We start from the raw sequence: 19400 nt of genomic DNA, 5'->3' as shown, positions 1-19400 counted from the left end.
TGATATAGTTCGAAACAATCACCTATGTGCAAGGCCGGCTTAGCCGAACAAGTAGCACAATAGTACCTCGACTCTCTCCTTCCGTGTTTTATTTTTCGATTAGAGCAGACGACGCAATCGTTACTTCTTCCTGTCTCATCTCGCCTAATAATATGTAGAAGGCCGTTGAGCCTTTCTGCTGTTCCAGAAGTCGCAGGAGCCTTGGGATTAGCGTCTCAAAAATCGCCAATCAATTGACCTACCAAGTGACGTACAAATTGTAAATGGGATAACTTTTTTTATGTTGTATGTCTTGTGATGTTCTTCATGTAATAGATAGGAATTTATCACTGAAACTTCCAATCCCCAAAAAAATAATTTTCGCCACCATTTTTGAGACTTTCTCATGAAACAGTACGTGCCTGTGTACTGATCTGCTTTATCTACCCCACCCATATATTTATTATAATTTATAACCACGTCTGGCTTCAGATGTTATAAGATGTAAAATATGTGAAAAAATATGTGAAAATGTATAAAATGTATGAAAACTTTGCTGGTTTCTCTGGTAGTGACACTGAAAGACTGACGCGGCAGACTGAATTCGTTCTGAACCTACCATGGTCTCGCATCGTAAGTTTACACTATACGGAAGATAAGATCTTATCAATACAAAGACTATATAGTAAAAAAAAAAATATGGTGGTGTGGTGGTTAAAAATATGTGGTGCTATTTGAAAATCATCGATGACCTTCAAAAGACCTTGAAAACGACTACAATAGGAACATTTTTTTATATCACCATATTTGCCCCCTTTAACAGTACAACTTTTCTCTCTAACATTTTCTTCTATCTCTAATCCTAACGGAGCTATTTAGGTGGCCTGTTTGTCGTGAACCACCCGGTATGCCGACACTCGTCCGCAACGGTAAAAAGACTTGGGCGGCTATTTGCCGACACTCGTTCGCAAAGGGTTAATCTTCGACTGTGGCAAGGTCTGCCTGCCGGGGGAACGTAATCCCGGTGAACACATTAAATACAACGAAGAGTTTAATTCATACGACCGTGAGCCAGGTGCGGCAGAAAATCCGGCTAACATTTTTTGCTGGCAGAACTGCAATATTTGTAAGAGCAAGAGTGCTGCTCTTCGTTTGTTCAGTGGTGCTGTTCAGTTCACTTGAATCTCAAATTATTAATTCGAGCAGAACAAATTTTAAAACAGACGCTAAGAGCGCACAAGGTCTCACACTGACATGGAATATTTTTCACCAATGGACGCCATGATAACCAGTTGCGTAGCAATGTACACACAGTTCGAACGTGAATATCGTAAAAATAAACACTGGAGAAGAGCCAGGTACCTTTTAACCCTTTGCATACGAAGCCATTTTAACTGCAAAACGAAAAATTTCTTCTAGAATATTTCCCTTCTATATATATTTTTTCATGCTATACATACGAAAATGGTAGAATTTACTGGTGCAATACTGAAATGTTTAGTAAGGCTATAGCCGGTTTTGGGGGTCAAATGTGCCCTGGAAGGGATTTTATTCCAATTTGCGCCATTCGATAGCCTACCAAAAAAGATACCTTTCAGCCAAGTTTTAGTCCTATAGCACATCTGTAAAGGTAGTTATAGAGGAAAAACGAAAATCCAGTTTTTGGCCCATTTTCCCCATTTAAAATTCTGAAAAAAATCTGACACGTTTCGGACACCAAACCACATACTTCGAGTCGTTTTCAGATTTTTCGGTTGCAAACTCTGGCTGTAAAAATCGAAAAAATGCAGATTTCATATGGAAATCGAAGAGACACTAGAACAGAATTAATTTAACAATGAGATATTGCCCTAAGCATTATGCTCAATTTTTTTCAAATTCCTGCGATTGGTGCGTCATAGTAGGAAAAAATAAAAACCACTTTTTTCGGCGTTTTTTCCGTTAAAAACTAAGTTATGATTATCGTAAAAATATATTATGTAATATTAAACATCTCTAAGTTCAGGGAAACATCGTCCAGACTTTAAAAATTGCGTAATACAAAAAACAACAATTATACTACGCAGGATATATCCCAATATTTCGAAGGTATTTTCAACGGCGCCGGTTGGTGCAGTAGCTGTGGACCAGGTTCGGATCTCGCCCGGGTCCAATTTTTTTTTCTTTAATTAGATGTTTTTTCGATTTCTAACCGTATGATTGTTGTTACGCTGTTGTAAAAACATTTTTTAACTATGTTTAAACTATTTTTTAATAATTTTCCGGAAAAATATTTTTGGAGTACTTTCGGCCTTTAGTCATCTACGGGCTGTATTACTTATCTCCTTAACATTTTTTTTACATGGATTAAGTGCATCGACTTGTCTATTAAATCTTTTATCTTTAGTCGGCACATTACTTATTGTTAATAATAAATCTAGTGTTATATTGGGGTCGGGAGGTATTGTTGTATATGTTTCTGTCAAGTAAAAATATTAGGGATATTATGAAAACGAGGTTTATGCTTCAAAATTTGCCCACGTCCCCCCCTTTTTTTCCGTAGGGAAAATGACGTTACGCATACCCCGACCCCCTGGGGGGAGTCGGGGTTATGTGGGACTACCCCTTGGGGAAAGATCCCCAAGGGGCTACCCACTACAGAACCCACGCCCACCTAAGCTAAATGGAAGGTGCCTGGATCACGCGTGTACTCAACAGGACACCTCCCAGCTATCATCATACCCCGGGGGAGGTTTTAACCTCCCCCACTGCCTACGCTATAAGACCCCGGGCGGAGGGGCCCACCCGGTGTTCCCATCCCTGGAGCCTTCGGATTGAGCTTCCCGAGGCGGCTGCCGTCCTCTCCAGTCGGGGGGCGAGGAGCCCGAAGTGTCCTTCGAATCGCCAGCGGCCGTCTATGACCAGGACCAGGTACCTCATCCTGGGCCCGATCTCGACGGAGGTTTTAGCGACGCGAATCCGGAGGTCTTGACCACGGGGTAGCCGCCACGGCCGAGGCGATCCATACCACCAGATCGCCTCGGTCTTTGCGGCGGCCACGGTCAGCCCCATCCTCCGAATTCGCCCGACCATGCAGTCCAGGACGGCCTCACCGTGGTGCCTGGTCCTCCTCCAGTCCTCCCCCACGGCATAAATCAGGGTGTCATCTGCATAGCAGATTTCGGGCATTCGGCATCATGCGACCGAATAATGCAAAATGTTGCTCGACAACGCAAAAGTAGGACCTGCCTGGTGGCAAACGCTCTAGATTTATCCTTCATCTACCGCTTTTGACCACTGACATGCCCCATCTTTACATTATCGAGCCATAAATTGACGCCTCCCGAACCCTTGCAATCTTGTACGATCTAGCGTTGTGTGCGGCACACCATGGCACACGCACACGGCACGCACACTGTGGCGGATCAAGGCCACCTGGGAAAGCTGGACCTTAACGGTTGCCTACAATAAGTAACAGTTTGCGGCGTATGATAACGATTTGAGGGCAGCTGCCGAATACACCTGCGAGACGCTGTGTTTCGGGTACGATAAGCGCGAGCGACCGTCCATCCGTCGTGTATTTTGTACAATCGTGCGGGCTTCTCGGACCACCGCTGCCGGGTTTTGCCGGCAGCTTTTTGTAACACCCGAACGACAATAAATGTAAAGTAGAAGCCCACTTTCGTGTGTCGTAATTCTGAGCAACTTTCCCGCCGCGGGGAATGCCCCGTCCTTCTTTCCCGTAGAACCCTGACACGTGTAGGGGCTTTCCAGGATATCGCGCGGTGCTCGTCGAATCGAGATCGCGGCGGCCGATTCGCGTCATAGCGTAATTTTTCGTGTGGCACCGTCCTCGTGTCTGGCGCCCGTTCTGAGTACCGAACTTGAGAGAACCGTCGCGAAAATCGAGTCGACGAGACGCCGCACAGTGGTGCCAAATGGCCAAAAAGCGGCAAAAAATCTATAAAAACGAAACTATCCAACGAATTTGTTTGAAAATTTGTCGAGAGATTGCCACAGGTAGAACGCTTATTAGGCAAAAAAAATTTGTGTAAAATGTTATTAACATTAAGTAGTATGGGCTAATCGAAAATCTCCGTTTTCTGCCCATTTTTTATTTATGGAAGCATACAACAAATACTTTAATAGATTTTGGTCTGGAACTAATCGTTTTGGCAAGGTGTAATATTGATCTAACTTTGTGCAAAAAATCATGAGACCCTTTCGTCACAATTTAAGTTTAAATATCAACTTTCAGAATTTCCAAGAGTGAATTTTCCGGACGTTACGATTATTTGATGTTCCAGGTGAAATTTTTTAGGAATATTTCTAAATAATAAAGAAAAATGAGAAGTGCATACGATTTATTAATTTTTTATGTATAAGAAAATATTTAATAACAATTTTTTTTATCTGACATAAATTATTTTTACAGCGTTCATTGGAGCACTACCACAAAATACCTGTTGCATTTTTGCGACAGTAGTCCAGTGAACGAAAACTTCGTTTATTTAACATAAAAAATTGTTATTAAATATCTTTTTATATGTATGAATGTCACTTTTTTTTCTTATCCGATATGTAACCCTTAAAAATTTCACCTGAAACATCAAATAATCATGACTTCCGTGCGATTCATTCTTGGAAATTCCGAAAGTTGATATTTGAACTTAAATTGCCGCGAAAGCATCTCGAAGTATCTCGTGATTTTTTGCACAAAGCTAGATCAATATTATAACTTGCCAAAACGATTAGTTCCAGATCGAAGCTTTTCAAAGGATTTTTTGTATTCCGCCATAAATAAAAAATGAGCGTAACGCAAAGGGGCTTCAGGTTAGTCCATATTACTTAATGTTAAACAACTTTTTTTGGAAAACTTTTTTTTCCAGTCAATAGTTAAAACCATTTGCAATGACCCATATGATTTGTAGACCCCTTAGTATTCAATTATAGGCGGAGTAATTACATAACTTTCGCACTGAAAACTGATGGATTCCCAGGAGCGAGGAAATGGTTATTTACCATGCGTATATCTCCGTAAAAAATTTTTTTTCAAAAATCTGACTTTGGCACATCATGCACGCACTATTAGGCTATACAGAAATAATTTTTTTTTATAAAAATCGAAAATTTATAAAATGGACTTTTTGCCGCCTTGGCACCACTGTGCGCCGTTTGTCCCGGGTGGACCACGTTTCGCGCGGCCGAACGTGGCCCGGCTTCACGGTCTGTAAAAACCCGCCGTTGCCCGGGTTTTTCTCCCGTCGGACGGGCCGAAAATCAGGGCAACGTGACACCGTACAAATTCGTTATTTAATACTAAGATAAAGCTACGAATGGCGTGTTTCAGCAAGAGACTCGAAGATGGACGCTTCTTTTGTTGACGTGCCCATCCTGCTGTGCTCCCTCCTGGGTCTGCTCGTAAATGGGTTCAACCTGCTCGTGATCCTGTGCATACACAAAGAGGTAAATATTTAAAAAATAGAAAACTCCATACAAATACTATATAACTATTACTATAAGGACTGCCTATTACAGTGAAATCTCGTTGTTTGTCAGTCCGCCGTTTTTACTGACAAGATACGAAATCGGAGGTTCTCGCCGAGCGTCCCATTTGAACTACACAGGGAACGCTGGAAACCGTCGTACCCTCTTCAAGTCATAAGAAACCTATAACTTGAAAACGCTACTGACGTGAAAACGGCGAAAACAGCAAAGGTCAAGAGCCGTCGTCGCCGAGAAGTGTGGCACACATTGTCGGCTATATCGGTGTGAGACCAGAAGACTAATCGAATCCAGTTACAAAACTTCTTTATTTGTCATTATTTTTTTTTATGAAACTCTTACCAACATATTTACCAACATGTTTCTGATTAAAACTAAACCAAATATGATTTAATTCCGATGATATATACTTGTGTAATGGACGATGAAATATGTAGGACGATTGTGTTGTGTCTTGACATGTTCTATGCCTTTAGTATAATTTCGTGGTTAGATCGTGCGTAACTCACAGACGATAATCGTCCGTTCGCTGCACCAGATATCCGGTGGGACATATCAAACGCCCTGGTTGGAAATTATGGAGGTTGTGTCTGACATGTAATTGCTTCGACAGCACATATACTAAATTTGGAACGATACAGAGAAGATTAGCATGGTCCCTGCGCAAGGATAACACGCAAAATCGTGAAGCGTTCTGTGCTGTTGAGTACTCGCGTGATCCAGGCACACACCCTTTAGAGAAAAAGTGGAAAAATTGCCATTTTTCACGATTTTCGGCTTAAAATCGCAATTTTTAATCGTTTATAACTCGTAAACGAATAAGTCAATACCGGTGAAATTTTCAGCATGGACATAATTTATTCGAACGAATCAAATACATTCTTTAAATTTTCAATACAGGCTCAGATAAAAGAGCCTGAAAAAATCAACTTTTACTATTTCTTTTGCGATTCCGACCAATTCAAATTTTTTTCAAAAATTTTTTACACCTCGTCTAATAAACTAATCCTTCTAACTTCTCAATAAAATTCAAGTCATTTGATCTAATTTTTAGAAAGTTATGTTGCTTGAAATAGTGTAGACTCAGTTTTGCTCGTTACTGTAAGTAAGAAGTGGCCGCACAATGCACAGATAGATGGATAGATAGATTATAATAGATAGATACGTTATAATAGATAGATAGATTATTACTGTTTTTTTTTTTCCCCGCGGGGAACAGAATTGCAGTCAATCACAGTCCCAGCAGACAGAGGCAGTGAACGTCCGGTGGTTCGACCGCCAACGAATAAACCCTCAGATGAAGAATTATTATGAATTATTATGGACATCCGATTATGTCGCACGAGGAGAAGTAAAAATAGGATTAAGATATATGTTAAAAATTCTACGCAGTAAGGTAGCACGAGAAACGACTCCAACTTTTCTTCCTGCAAGACACGCAGATGAAGTTCTCAGTTTACACGCTGAGAACAAACAGGAAAGGTGTCCAAATATGCCAAATTATAAGAAAAGACGCCGACTTCATGGTAAAAAGATCCTGTCGGCGTACAGCTGACTAGTCAGGAGACATCAAGAAGATAAAAAGATGCAAGGTAGAGACTCCTGTGCCAGCATCTTTGAAAAACAAAGGATTGTGCATCTTATAAAAAGGGGGACCAACTCCTAAAATTCAGTTATAAATAGTCAGTCAGTCAGTCAGACAATCGTGAACAATCAGTTATTCAGTCATAGTCAATAGTCCAGTAGTCTCTTTTGAAGTTAAAATAGTTCGTTCAGTTGTTTCGCGACAAACCGTTTCAAAGACCAGTGTCAGCAGTCGGAGTACATTGTAACCGAATCCGAACCCGTGATCACGGTAATATTAATATTATTATTATTATTATTATAATCAAACTATTTGTAAGCACTCCAGTATATGCGCTATATAAACCATATTTGTAAAATCAAATTTGTAATCTCTGATTCAGAACCACACTTTGAATAAATCAATAATTTTGTTGTTTTCAAAATAAGGGTACAAAGTTATTTAAACGAGCCTCAATTTCCCGAACCATAGCCGGTGTATGCAGGTAGGTTCGAAACTGCGTCCTATCCTCTTAAGATCGTAATTCATACCACTTGGGACGTAACACTATCAAAGCTTGCGAAGGAGTATCTTTGTGTTATGACAACATCTGTTCCTTCCGAAAGAGTATTCTCAAAGACTGGCGAAATAATTAGTAAAAAAAAGAAATAGATTAAAAGACAATATAGTGAATAAAATATTGCTTCTTAATATGTACAAAATAAATCCTTTATTATGTCTATTTCGTACATATTCGCTTTATCTACGTTTTTTTCTTGTCGAAATGTTCCAGTATTTCCACTCGCGGCATTTCTATACTCATGTCAGGTCCGAAATCACAGTCAAATTTAAAGCATCGAGATATTTGAAGGAATCATTTGGCAATCGATACATATAGTATAGAAACAGCTTATAGTGATCAGGAATAAATAACTTCTGTGAATTTGATTGCAAAGTGAAAAAACATTGACCACTTTGACTCGATAATTTCATACCTTACTTCATATATTAATGTATATATATAAGGCGCTAAAACTCAAGGAAGGTAAAGAATATATTTCACAGAAGTCATAAGGAAACACCAATCCCTACGACCCATATCCCATAAATTCCAACTTCAAGAAAACAAGATCTATTCAAATTAAAACATTGATAAAGAAATAATGAGAAAATAACTGCGAAATTTCTTCTTAAGGGCCAGTTTTCCCAGGTGGCCTTGAACAATCGATAGTACCGCTATAACGGCCACTCGAAGAAGCTAAATAGTAACATTTTCGTCCAGTATGGGGAGCTGGGTGCACTTTCCACATTCAGTGTCGAGTGAGAGAGAAAAAAAAAAAAAAAAAAAGAAATAAAAATATATATATAGGAAAATGTGCAACTTAGTACGTAAGTCAAATCGTTATGTATATAGGTATAAGGGAAACATATATTTGCGGCTAATGGGTCCGAGTGGACTCAAGTCTTTGTATTATTGTTGTTAATATTAATAGCAATGAAAATAAAAAAAAAAAAAAAAATTCAGTGTCGAGTGGCATTTTCCGAGTATCCTCTCTGATTCGATCGCATGATCTCTGACAATAGAGGCGATCTGAGCATGCGTGGTCCACATCGTAAACGACGGCGCTGCCGTAGCTTCGTTCGAACAGCCGTGCCTCGGCACACTCACACACCACCAGGTCGGCGTGTACGTGTACCGATGAGAATAGCAAGGGTCCGGGATGCCGCTAATCATTCCTCGATCGTGCAAAATGGCAGAGTTGGGCAAAATATTTATCTAAATAAAAATTTCGAATAACTAGTAAAAGATAAAAAAAATTTGTATTCCTTATTCGAAGGTTCAAGTAAAGAAAGTATCTTTATTTGATGTGTATCGAATAATTTTATTCGACGAAAAAAGATAATTTTTTTTATTCGAAGCGGATTTATTCAAACTTCGAATAATTTTTTCATCTTTTATCTTATACCTCGTCTGTGGTGTAGCGTTCATTTCATAACTTTAATTTCGTCAATTTTAAACTGTCCGATATTTTGATAAAGGTCCTCGTATTCTTCAAATTTTGAAAAATGTTCCTGCCACGAAAACATTGCATTTGTCTAAAACAATTGCAATAAATAAATGGTGAAGAAAACATTTTTTTTATTTCAAATGACAACGTTTTTAACGTACCGTACACTCCGGACTGCACCGGACTGTGTGTGCATTTGAGAGTAAAACTGTCGCGAGTTGCTCTCCAGAGTCAAATTCGTCAGTGTTTTATTATGCACGAAAGGAATAGCCCTCTCCGGTAGCAAATACTTCCGATGCTACCGGAGAGTGCCATTCCTTTCGTGCATAATATGTAAAACACTGACGAATTGACTCTGGAGAATAAGTCGCGACAATTTTACTCTTAAATTGGCACGCATCCTTAGAGTGTATGTAGACTAAAAATGTTGTCACTCGAAGAAAATGTTTTTCCACCGTTTATTTTGCAATTGTTTGAAACAAATGTTCCTGCTTTCGTGGCAGGAGCAATTTAAAAACTTTAAGGGAAATGAGGAACTTTCTCATAAAAGCGGACAGTTTCAAATTTCCGTAATTAAAGTTATTTCAAGTGAACGCTGCACCGTGACATACAGCTTCCGACGGCAGGCGCGCGGTAGAAGCAGCGGCCGGACATCTTACCTACGTGCAGCGTTCACTTAAAATAATTTTAATTCTCATTAAATTGTCAGTAATGGGGACACTTTGCGCTATCTCCCCATTCTTTTTCAAATTTTTAAGAATATTCCGGCCATGAAAATATTGCATCTGTTTCAAACAATTGCAAAATGAATGGTGAAAAAAACATTTTTTTCAAATGACAACATTTTTAGTATACTCTCTTACGTTATCACTATATGCTCCCAAAAACTCATCTTTGATCTTTGTCGATTTGTTAGTTCTAGCCGTATAATTTAATGAAACAAGAGTGACACTTTCTTACTTTTCTGTAAAATCATGAAAATCCTTTGAGACTTGTTCATAGGTGACTACAACATATTCAAATTTGAACAAAATGCGAAACATTGCTGCAACAAGAGTCCGATTTCGCGTGGAATGATCCTTATAAGAACAAGGTGAGAGCATATCGTTTCATAGAGGACGAAATACAGAAAGTTTCTGATACAATCGAACGAATCAGTTCGAGGGAACGGCGAGAACGTCCGCGACGTCGGCCATTGTGGATGGAAATCATTTTCCTTAGCCTCCGCCGAGGAATAAAAAGTCATGTGCAGCTCTGAAGACGCAGGGAATCGAATCGCATAGTTATCGGATGCACCGGCCAGCCTCGTTTTCATAACTTACCTTGGCCGGGAAACCATGGCGTTGTGAAAACAATTAGTTAATGGGACGCGGGCCAAGTTTACAAGCTGATCGAGTTACGTTTAATAAAGTCAGAGAATTTTAAACTTTCGTCACTTGCCCGGTTCGATCTATCGCTTGAAATTACCGGTCGAATTAACGGGGCTTTTAGGGGTTGTAACCCCCGACGAATTAGATCGGGTTAGATAAACGTGGAAGTTCGTGTCATCTATTAACCCTTAACACCCCAACGTGCTTCTGTATCATAACTGACCACTACTGTCCAAAATATGGCGAGTGTATAATCGATTAATAAAATGGCTTTTAGCAAACAAATAAGATCTATCGGTTTCTAGAAAATCGAAATATGCTCAAGTAGTATGCTCGACGATTATACGGTTCACACACAATTACAGACGTATTTCGCGCGTCCTCGTATCTCCGGGAGATAAAAATGAATTTCTTCATCCCCTCAATCAAGAAAACCACTTAGGAGATCCTTCGTTTTTACGCGAACAAAGGTGGCTGCTTTGCGGGAAGTTTTTTGACGGGAAATTAGCGGAGATGTTGACACCGTTGTTGCTCGTACATCTTACTTTTTTGTAATAAGGAATGCCATTGTGCTTAAATAAAAAGAAAAATTAAAATCGACTTTTACGGATGTTGCACGCAATTTCGCGCAGGAAATAATTCCAAGATATAACGAAGATAGAAATGTTTCTGATCGGTGTACGTTAGCGTACCGTTTTCATTATTTTCAACCGATCCGTCGGAAACTACCTTTAAGAAGTTCAGCTATCTTCTTTCCTGCAATAACCCCAAAGAAAATGATTATATCCGGCTTTTCAGATTGATTTCAATTATATCTACACTACAAAATTCAATAGAATGGAGTAGAATTTTTCTTGATTTTAGATCTACAAAGTTGCTACCACTGAAAATAAGATTTCGTGGGGTTTATTAAAGTTTGACTACAGAAACTGAAAATTGCCCAAACATCCGCAGTCCATCGACAAGAATCACCCGCCATAATAAATAAAATATCTCGTTAAGCATCGCGTCCGTGATGAGAGGCAAAAAGCACATGAATTTTTCACACCCCCCAAAATAGAAGGACTCGGCAGTTAAGGTCAAACGTCTCTCGTCGTTCTCATAAGGTCATCGAAGTTGAGATGAGTCACAAGTGATCGAGGGCTGGTTTGTCGATCGCCGGACAATTTCTGAATTACCGAAATTTGGAAGTACAGTGAATTTTCGATATATGTCAACAACACGGGTCTTGCCAGTGTCATCACCATTGTTGCATTTCGATAAGAAACTTTCGATTCTTGTATCGAAAACCTTTACAGAAAATAAAATTGTTCTAAATAAATAATAAGTTGATCGTAAAAAATAGAAACAAGATGAAAATGTGCCTGTTCTTTCAACAACTTTCATAAATTGAAAATAATATTCTCCAATTTTTCTAACACCTTCACAATTTAGCTTTCCAGTTTCCATTTTTCTATAAATGCACAAAATCCACAGCGAACAAAAATTAGCACTTAACGATGTTTGTTTATTGCCCGTTGTTCAATTCCATTTTTGACAATCCACTCTCGACAATCGCGTTCGATACGGTGTTCCACGGATTCCACGTCGCAATTAACACGGGCCGGAAGTCACCGCGCATAATTTTGCGTAAGGAGAGTTAGACACTGTCAAATGGCGGAAGACGAACACTGCGGGCTTAATTGTGATCCTTATTGGGCCCACCGTGAAATATGGAACAAGAAGCGGATCGCGTGTTATTGTATGCGCCTCGTATTCGGGCGCACACGATCCCGGCCGACGGGATATAATACCCTGCGGGAATAATGATTCCCCTCTGTGACGCAAATTTTTCGAGCGGAGAATGAAATTCGAATTTTTACGGATAAACAAGAAAGCCCGTCACGTGCGCGATTTCAACGGGAATATCTACATATGTCGGGTATGCAAACAAGAACTTATTCATCCCATTCTTCCGTTTGTTTCAAACGCCAATGCAACTCGATGAATAAATATGAACTTCCCGGAACATGCGAAAAATCCCTCGGCGAAATAGTCAATCGAAGTTTTCTTGTGAGGTTTAAAGCAAACGCGAAGTATTCGTCAAACAATTTGATTATTTATTAAATTATTTCTTAATCTATTTAATAATCAGAATAATTATTCTTAGAATACGATAGAATTTCGTGGCTTGATTTCGAGAAATATTGTAATCGAATACCGTTGTCTGGCCCTCCGGAATTTTAATTAAAAATTCCGTAAAATTAACAGAGCTATGGCACGCGATCAGTTCATGCTCCTACGATACTCAGCACGACACGTAGAACGTAAAACGCGTTGTTTGGGACAATTCTAATTTCTTAAAATCTCTATTAACAGTTAGAATTTCTAACAACGATGATACTATTAAAATAAATTGGGAGAGAAAAAAAGAAGAAAGCTGCATGGAACTGGAAGAGGGAAACGGTAGAGGAAGTCAAGGAATTCTGTTATTTAGGAATAAAGTTTGAAAGCAACGGAAAGATAGCAGGTCACGTAAAGGAAAGGATAAAGAGAGCGAACGTGGTCCTAAATCAAGTATGGGGAATCGGCGAAAGGAAATTTAAAAATGATTTTAAAATGAGAATGTTTCTCTTTGATACGTTGGTACTGGGGGTACTCCTATACGGGGTAGAGCTATGGGGCTTTAAGGAGAGAACAGAAGTAGAAAGGATTCAGCTGAAATATATAAAGTGGACACTTGGTTTGGACGTGCGTACCCCAGGATACTTGGTAGTGGAAGAAACAAAAAGGGCGAGGCTTAGAGTAAAGGCAGGAATTAGGCCATGGGAATACACGGAAGGAGTAAGAAACAGAGCAGGGAGGAAGATAGTCAAGGAATGTCTGAAGGAAAAGGAATCAGGGAAAGTTCAGGGCGAAAGCGGGAAAGAAAGGGAGGAATACTTAAAGAGAAACGGATGGAGCCAAGCAGGGGTGGAAGAGATGATAAGGCTAGAGATGGAGGTAGCGGAGAGGCTAAAGGAGAGAGACATTGAGGTACAACGGCAAGAACAATATACAAGGATAGAGCAGTCAAAATATAACAAAAGGTACAAGTTTATAAGAGTGGCAGAGTTACCAGAATACCTAAGTAAGGAGGGAAGAGGGGAAAGTCAAAAGTTAGTAGCCCAAGTAAGATGCGGAAATGCAGAAAACTGGAACAAATACTGGCTGGGAGACGAAGCAAGAGAATGCGACCTGTGTGGGGACAGGTATGGCAATCTGGAGCATCTAACAAGAGAATGCAGGGAAATGGAGGGAAGGATCAGGATGGAGGACATAGTGAGTGGGAGGATAGATACAAATGTTGAAGCGCGGCTTCAAAAGTTCAGGAAGAAGAGAGATAAGCGAGCAGAAATATAAAGGTAATATAAGGAAGCGTAAACCAAAGATAACAGAGTAGGAAATGGTGCAATAATCGGAATAAGAATAGGAACAGGCAGAATATAGGTAGAGTAGTCAGGGTAGGGATGGGTGAGTCGAAGAGGGAAGGGGGGAGAGAGAGAGAGAGAGAGAGAGAGAGAGAGAGAGAGAGAGAGAGAATTAATGCGTGGATAAGATAGTTATTTTTTGTATTCATAGGTTATTGTAAACCGAGTCCAATTCTTGGCCGTAAGGCTGAATAAAGCAATATTATTATTATTACTTTTTATAATAACTTTTATCATAACAATAAATTTTATATAACTTTTTCCTCCGTGAAAATGTTCTGCTCGGCTTCGTTAAGGAGTTATTAACGAAAAACGCGGGTCAATCAGAGCGCGGATACATTGAAAATTTAAAAAAATATTTATTTCAATTCTTCCGTAAATGACCATGGGATTTCGCGAGATTGGAAATAAAATAAAAATCACGTTCGCAACAAATGACGCGTTTATTTTATCGCGTTTTGTGTATAATCGCGTGGATGGTCTATTTGCCCGTTGGCCGGAAATATCCGCGCTTATTAAAATCGAAAATTTAACAGATTACATGTTTACGGAGAGAGAAGAGTCATCGAGTCGTTCGGGCGAAATATTAATCAATATATTGCGAATTCTAATGCGAAAGAAATATCGCCTGCGTTCGTTGAAAAATACAGAGACCAAATTTATTTCCCTTTTAAATCGTTTATGCGTTTCTAGATTTTCTAAATGCTTCTATACTGTTTTGCGTTTGATCCATCCATTTTTAACACGAATCTATAAAATCCTCGGTCTTGTTAATCATTGTTCGTTTAGCCTGGGATGAATAATCGTTCAAAATATAATGTTTTAAATTCGATGCTCTCAATGGGCTGATACAAAAACCTTTTAAATTCCACGAATTTGAATGTGAAGATATTTAATCTCCCGATCAAGAGCTTTCGACAGAACGTAACAAATCCGATTTTACCGTTTCCATTCGCGGGATTGGCCAGCAGGGACACGGTAGGAATCAGTGTTAGTTGTGGCCAATAATTTCATTGTTACGTTTTCAACGCCGTAAGGAAAAAATCGGCTTGATACTCCGCGTTTTTCAGCTACAGTGAAATTTTATCTTCGACTTTTCCTCGTTTTTCATTCTACATTACCCCCGGTTCTGCTTGGTAGCGTTCACGTTCGTGTCGGCCCCACCCCCTCTGCCCTTCGCCGTTACGTCAGAGTAATAAGTTTCAGGAGCCACTGCTCGATCGCTGGTCGTTTAATCGGCTGCGAAATATCGGAAATTGTTACATGCTTCTCGTATGCTGATTTATTTTATTTCTGCCCCCATCGATTGGCTGCCTCGATTTTACAATCACTAAATAATATAAATCCGTTTCGAAGAGGATACGTTGAGCAACAGTATCCGCTTCGTATTTTCCGCATTTCTTCACAGGTGAGGAGAGGTGTTAGCTCCACTTTTGCCAGTTCCACTATCATAATTTTTCCAGCCACGAGGCTCAGGGACAAACAGTTTCTCTGGAAATAAAGCATCGCCTCCGGAAAGGGCAAATTTTTTCGTGCAACACAGGCACGCGCGGTTTGCTAGAGTCTTACACAGAATGTATGTCGCGGTGTGTACCACCCACGTGCTCTCAGCAAATACCACCCTTTTCTTCAGTGAGAACAGAAGCATCCCGGTGGTAACAATATCGCTACCCGCTAACCGATACTACGTATCGTACCTTTGACAGCGAAACTGTATATACGGGACATCCTTTCTTCCCACCCCTGCGACCGTCAGAGATGAGAACCGCGCCAAGGGAAGAGAATTTAGGGGGAGAATTGCTTACGGCGTTTTTAATACGTCTGATCGCCATACGGTTGACCCCTCGTGTTTTTGTTCTCTTCTGGCTACGACTTATTCCTCGTCGGTCACTCGTGACTCCTATTTAATCTGTGAATCATTGGTAGGATGATAGAAAACATGATGATGGGCTAGAAATAGTTAACGCATTGGTTACCAGCGGTTGTTTTGGCAATAGACTTCATCATATGATATTGTTTAAGATGTCCTTTTTTAAAATGTGGTGTCATATACGGTCGGTAAAATATCGATAGAAAGAGAAATAATTACAGTAGAACCTCGCTTCGTCGACCGTCATTTATTGCTAGAACTCCTCGTCCCTTTCATACTCACAAGGGAACATAATCAGATGCGAAAATCCGATTTTGATGAAACTTGTGGGAGCTTATAGTTCTTTGAAAAATATTTCACACTTGTTTTTTTTTATCGGCAACCATCCACTTTGAAGGGGTGAAAACAGCCCTCAAAGTTGGCGGTCAAAACCATATTTTTGGAGATATCTCGGAAACCAGAGGTCCAAAAAATTTGAATTTTTTTTTAAATTGTGTGTTTTTCACACTTTTTTTTTTTAAAGTTTGTTGTTTAAACAATATATTAAAAATTTGATTTTTTTGCGGCGCGCCGTAATTATAATTAGCACCGCGTCACGCTGCTACCTGCGCCACCTTCTTTCGCTACTAATAAAATAATAAACGACACATAACCCAGTGGTATTGTTTAAAATACTATACAGGTTTATACTAAATGCTTATATTTCGATAAAACCAGCCAGAATTCCTTCCTACGCACGCCAGGCGCAAGAATATCTTCCATTATGCATAATTATTGTTAAATGGCAAAAAAAAATCCTGAAACATGTACCCCCTATTTTGGATCAAAGATCACACACCCAAGTTTACATTAAAATGAACTAACAATAAATAAGGGAAACTGAAGAAAAATCAAATTTTTAATATATTGTTTAAACAAGAAGCTTTTGTTAAAATTTTCTTGCGCGACTACATTTCCCATTGAAAAACACACAATTTAAAAAAAAATTCAAATTTTTTCGACGTCTGGTTTCCGAGATATCCCAAAAAATATGGTTTTAACGCCCGAGTGTATGGTTGCTGATAAAAAAGCACGTGTCAAATTTCTTTCAAAGAACTATAAGCTCCCATAAGTCTCATCAAAATGGGATTTTCGCATCTGAATATGATCCCTTGCCAGTATCGCCAGATAAGGTGAGGCAGCACAAATTGACGGGAAAAAGTTACCCTCTGTCTGCCAGTACCGGATTAGTCAGATATAAAACCCGTCATGTTACCGGGGGCTAGAACTTTCTGTGAACAATATTTTTTAGTGTTGGTGTTAATTTTTAAAACATAAACGCATGCTCTTCTGTGTAAAAAAGAGATATTGTACATACATAGTACAAATTAAAAAGTACTAACATAGCTATATTTCAGATGTCAGTTTTATTTCGGTATCTATTTCAGACGTTAAAACCACGTCTTGAAAAAGACGTCTTTAGGGGAGTCATATCGTCGTCATTTATTTCAATAATTCATCATAGATTTGAAGATACGAATTTTGGCCACGAACTCGGCCGAATTCGCCACTGTGCGATGGCTGGCAACTTGAGGTTGTACTCACACCCGAGTCGGAGCTTTCGTTGACACATGTTTAGAAAGTTAGGGGTCTTTACTGTGGACGATACCTTGTTCTTAAGGGATCTGGCCGCGGAGTGGGGATGGGCGAGGGTGTCTTCTAGGAGCGCGAGTGACTTCTCATTACTTATCGTGGAACCATCCGGAGACGTATTCGGCACTTTAAGTAATTTTGCGAGTGAATCGATCTGGGAGCAGGAGCAAGTGTGTGAAGTGAGAACAACATAATTCCACATCGTCATTCTTGTAATATTCAGACAAGTAAGTATTTTTATTGCTACTATTTGTTATCGTTCGTGTTTTTGCTTATGCTCTTCCGCTATATTTGTTACATTGATATAACTTCTCTTAATTTCCGTATATATCTCTTTAATTAATGTTTAAATTAGTATGTTTTCTTATAAACCATGCCACAGAAATTTTGACTGTATTTTTCAATTCTAGGCAAGCAAACAATGGAAACTGCAACGTGGACGGTGGTTCAGTTCATCGAAGATGGCAGCATGGAGGCAGTGCTAACAAAGTGGTTAGAGGGCGAAAATTGTTACTGGCCACCACTGCAACGGGGTCGTTTGATGACCGCAATAAAAAAAATGGAGGCCAGTAACAATTTATGGACCAAGTACAAGGTCAAGATTTTTAGAAACAGCACTTTCGGTAAGTTACAATTTGTTCAGGATTCAAGCGTTGGAATTCGGCGGCTATTGTCTCAACTGGCGACCGCTGTATCATACAGTTTTTGTCTCGTATGTCAACACGCGGCAAGAACGCGTGTCGCCGTTGCTCGACACCGCGTAGCAACAGTTTCGTCTCTCATTGGCCGAATTTCAACGCTCGAATCCTTCAAATCGAGACAAACAAGGATTATCCGATTCGGGAGCACCAATCACGGTGCTCCACATTCGATGGTCCTTGTTATTGAAGGCATCTGCGTGTGCCTTCTCGCTCTCTTAATGTTCGTCACTCGCATCACGCTGCTTAACGCTCTTAACGTTCGTCTTCAGTCATATTTCTCGCGCTAGTTTGCTGCTCGCGCTCGTCTCGCTCAGGTCAGATTTCAAAATCTCTCGCTCGGAGACTCTCGCGATCTCGAACTGCTCTTTCGCAGTATTTTCTACAATCTTCCGCGCCACGTTACGTGCATTCTGCCGCGTGTTGAAGATCTCCGTCGCCCGCGTTAAAGATTTCCGTATCGCGGCGGCACGCGTTTCGCGTTCCGACGGCAGAAATCTGCACGCGCAAGATATCCGTCCATCCGCCGGCTCGCGATTCTCGATCGCGCTTTCTCTCTCTCGATCGTGCGCACCTCGTGACGTCCTCGTTCTCTCCATCGCTCGCGAGTGACCGGCTGGTCGTGCCGCCTGTGATCGGTCTGCGATCAATAAAGTGCAGTTTAATATCTCTCTCTCTCTCTCTCTCTCTCTCTCTCTCTCTCTCTCTCTCTCTCCGTCAAACTCTGACTCTCTACTTCCGCGACCGCGACCTACCTCGCATATATAGCCCGATGGTCCTTAATACATACACCCGAATCGGATCACCTACATCGCTCGCGGTCGTCGCACCTTCCTTACTCTCTCACATTCATTCGCACCCGCTCGCTCGGGCATTCACCTGTCGTTGCGTTGATGTTTTTCGGCCATCCGCGGACGACCTGCTCCACAAAAACGCTGGTCGTTTTTGCGTTTTCGCTGACCTAATCGGCGATTTCCGCCAACGGCTCCGTCCCCTACGTTTATGTTAAACAAAAACGAACAAACAAAAAGAAACAAAGAAACAACTGACAAACTAAAACATGAAAATAAACAAACAAACAAACTTATATTTTATATATATTTATTTTTTATTTATTTATTTTTATTTCCTTACAGAATATTTATTATATAATTTATGATAGGGGAATATTCAAAGTAAAATTAAAATTAAACAGAAACAAACAAACAAAACAAACTAAAACATCGAAATAAACAAACAAACAAACGAAAAGAAATGAAATCATCTATAATAATAATTATGATTAATATTGATGCCGCGGCCTCTTGGAAATAACATTGTAGCGGCGTGAAGTGAGCGTGAAGAG

The 19400-nt window shown here is 40.0% G+C and overlaps 1 non-coding gene across 1 annotated transcript; it reads left to right on the top strand.

The window, feature by feature from the left end:
• Positions 1 to 6064: 6064 nt before the first annotated feature.
• LOC143363875 (U6 spliceosomal RNA) lies at positions 6065 to 6167 on the top strand. Its single transcript, XR_013083941.1, has one exon. It is a non-coding gene; the product is annotated as a U6 spliceosomal RNA (small nuclear RNA).
• Positions 6168 to 19400: the final 13233 nt, after the last annotated feature.

The sequence above is a fragment of the Halictus rubicundus genome, unplaced genomic scaffold (genome assembly GCF_050948215.1).
Source record: "Halictus rubicundus isolate RS-2024b unplaced genomic scaffold, iyHalRubi1_principal scaffold0160, whole genome shotgun sequence".
Lineage (NCBI taxonomy): Eukaryota > Metazoa > Arthropoda > Insecta > Hymenoptera > Halictidae > Halictus > Halictus rubicundus.
Note: the sequence above shows the minus strand (reverse complement) of the source record. Positions and strands in the feature narration are given on the sequence as shown.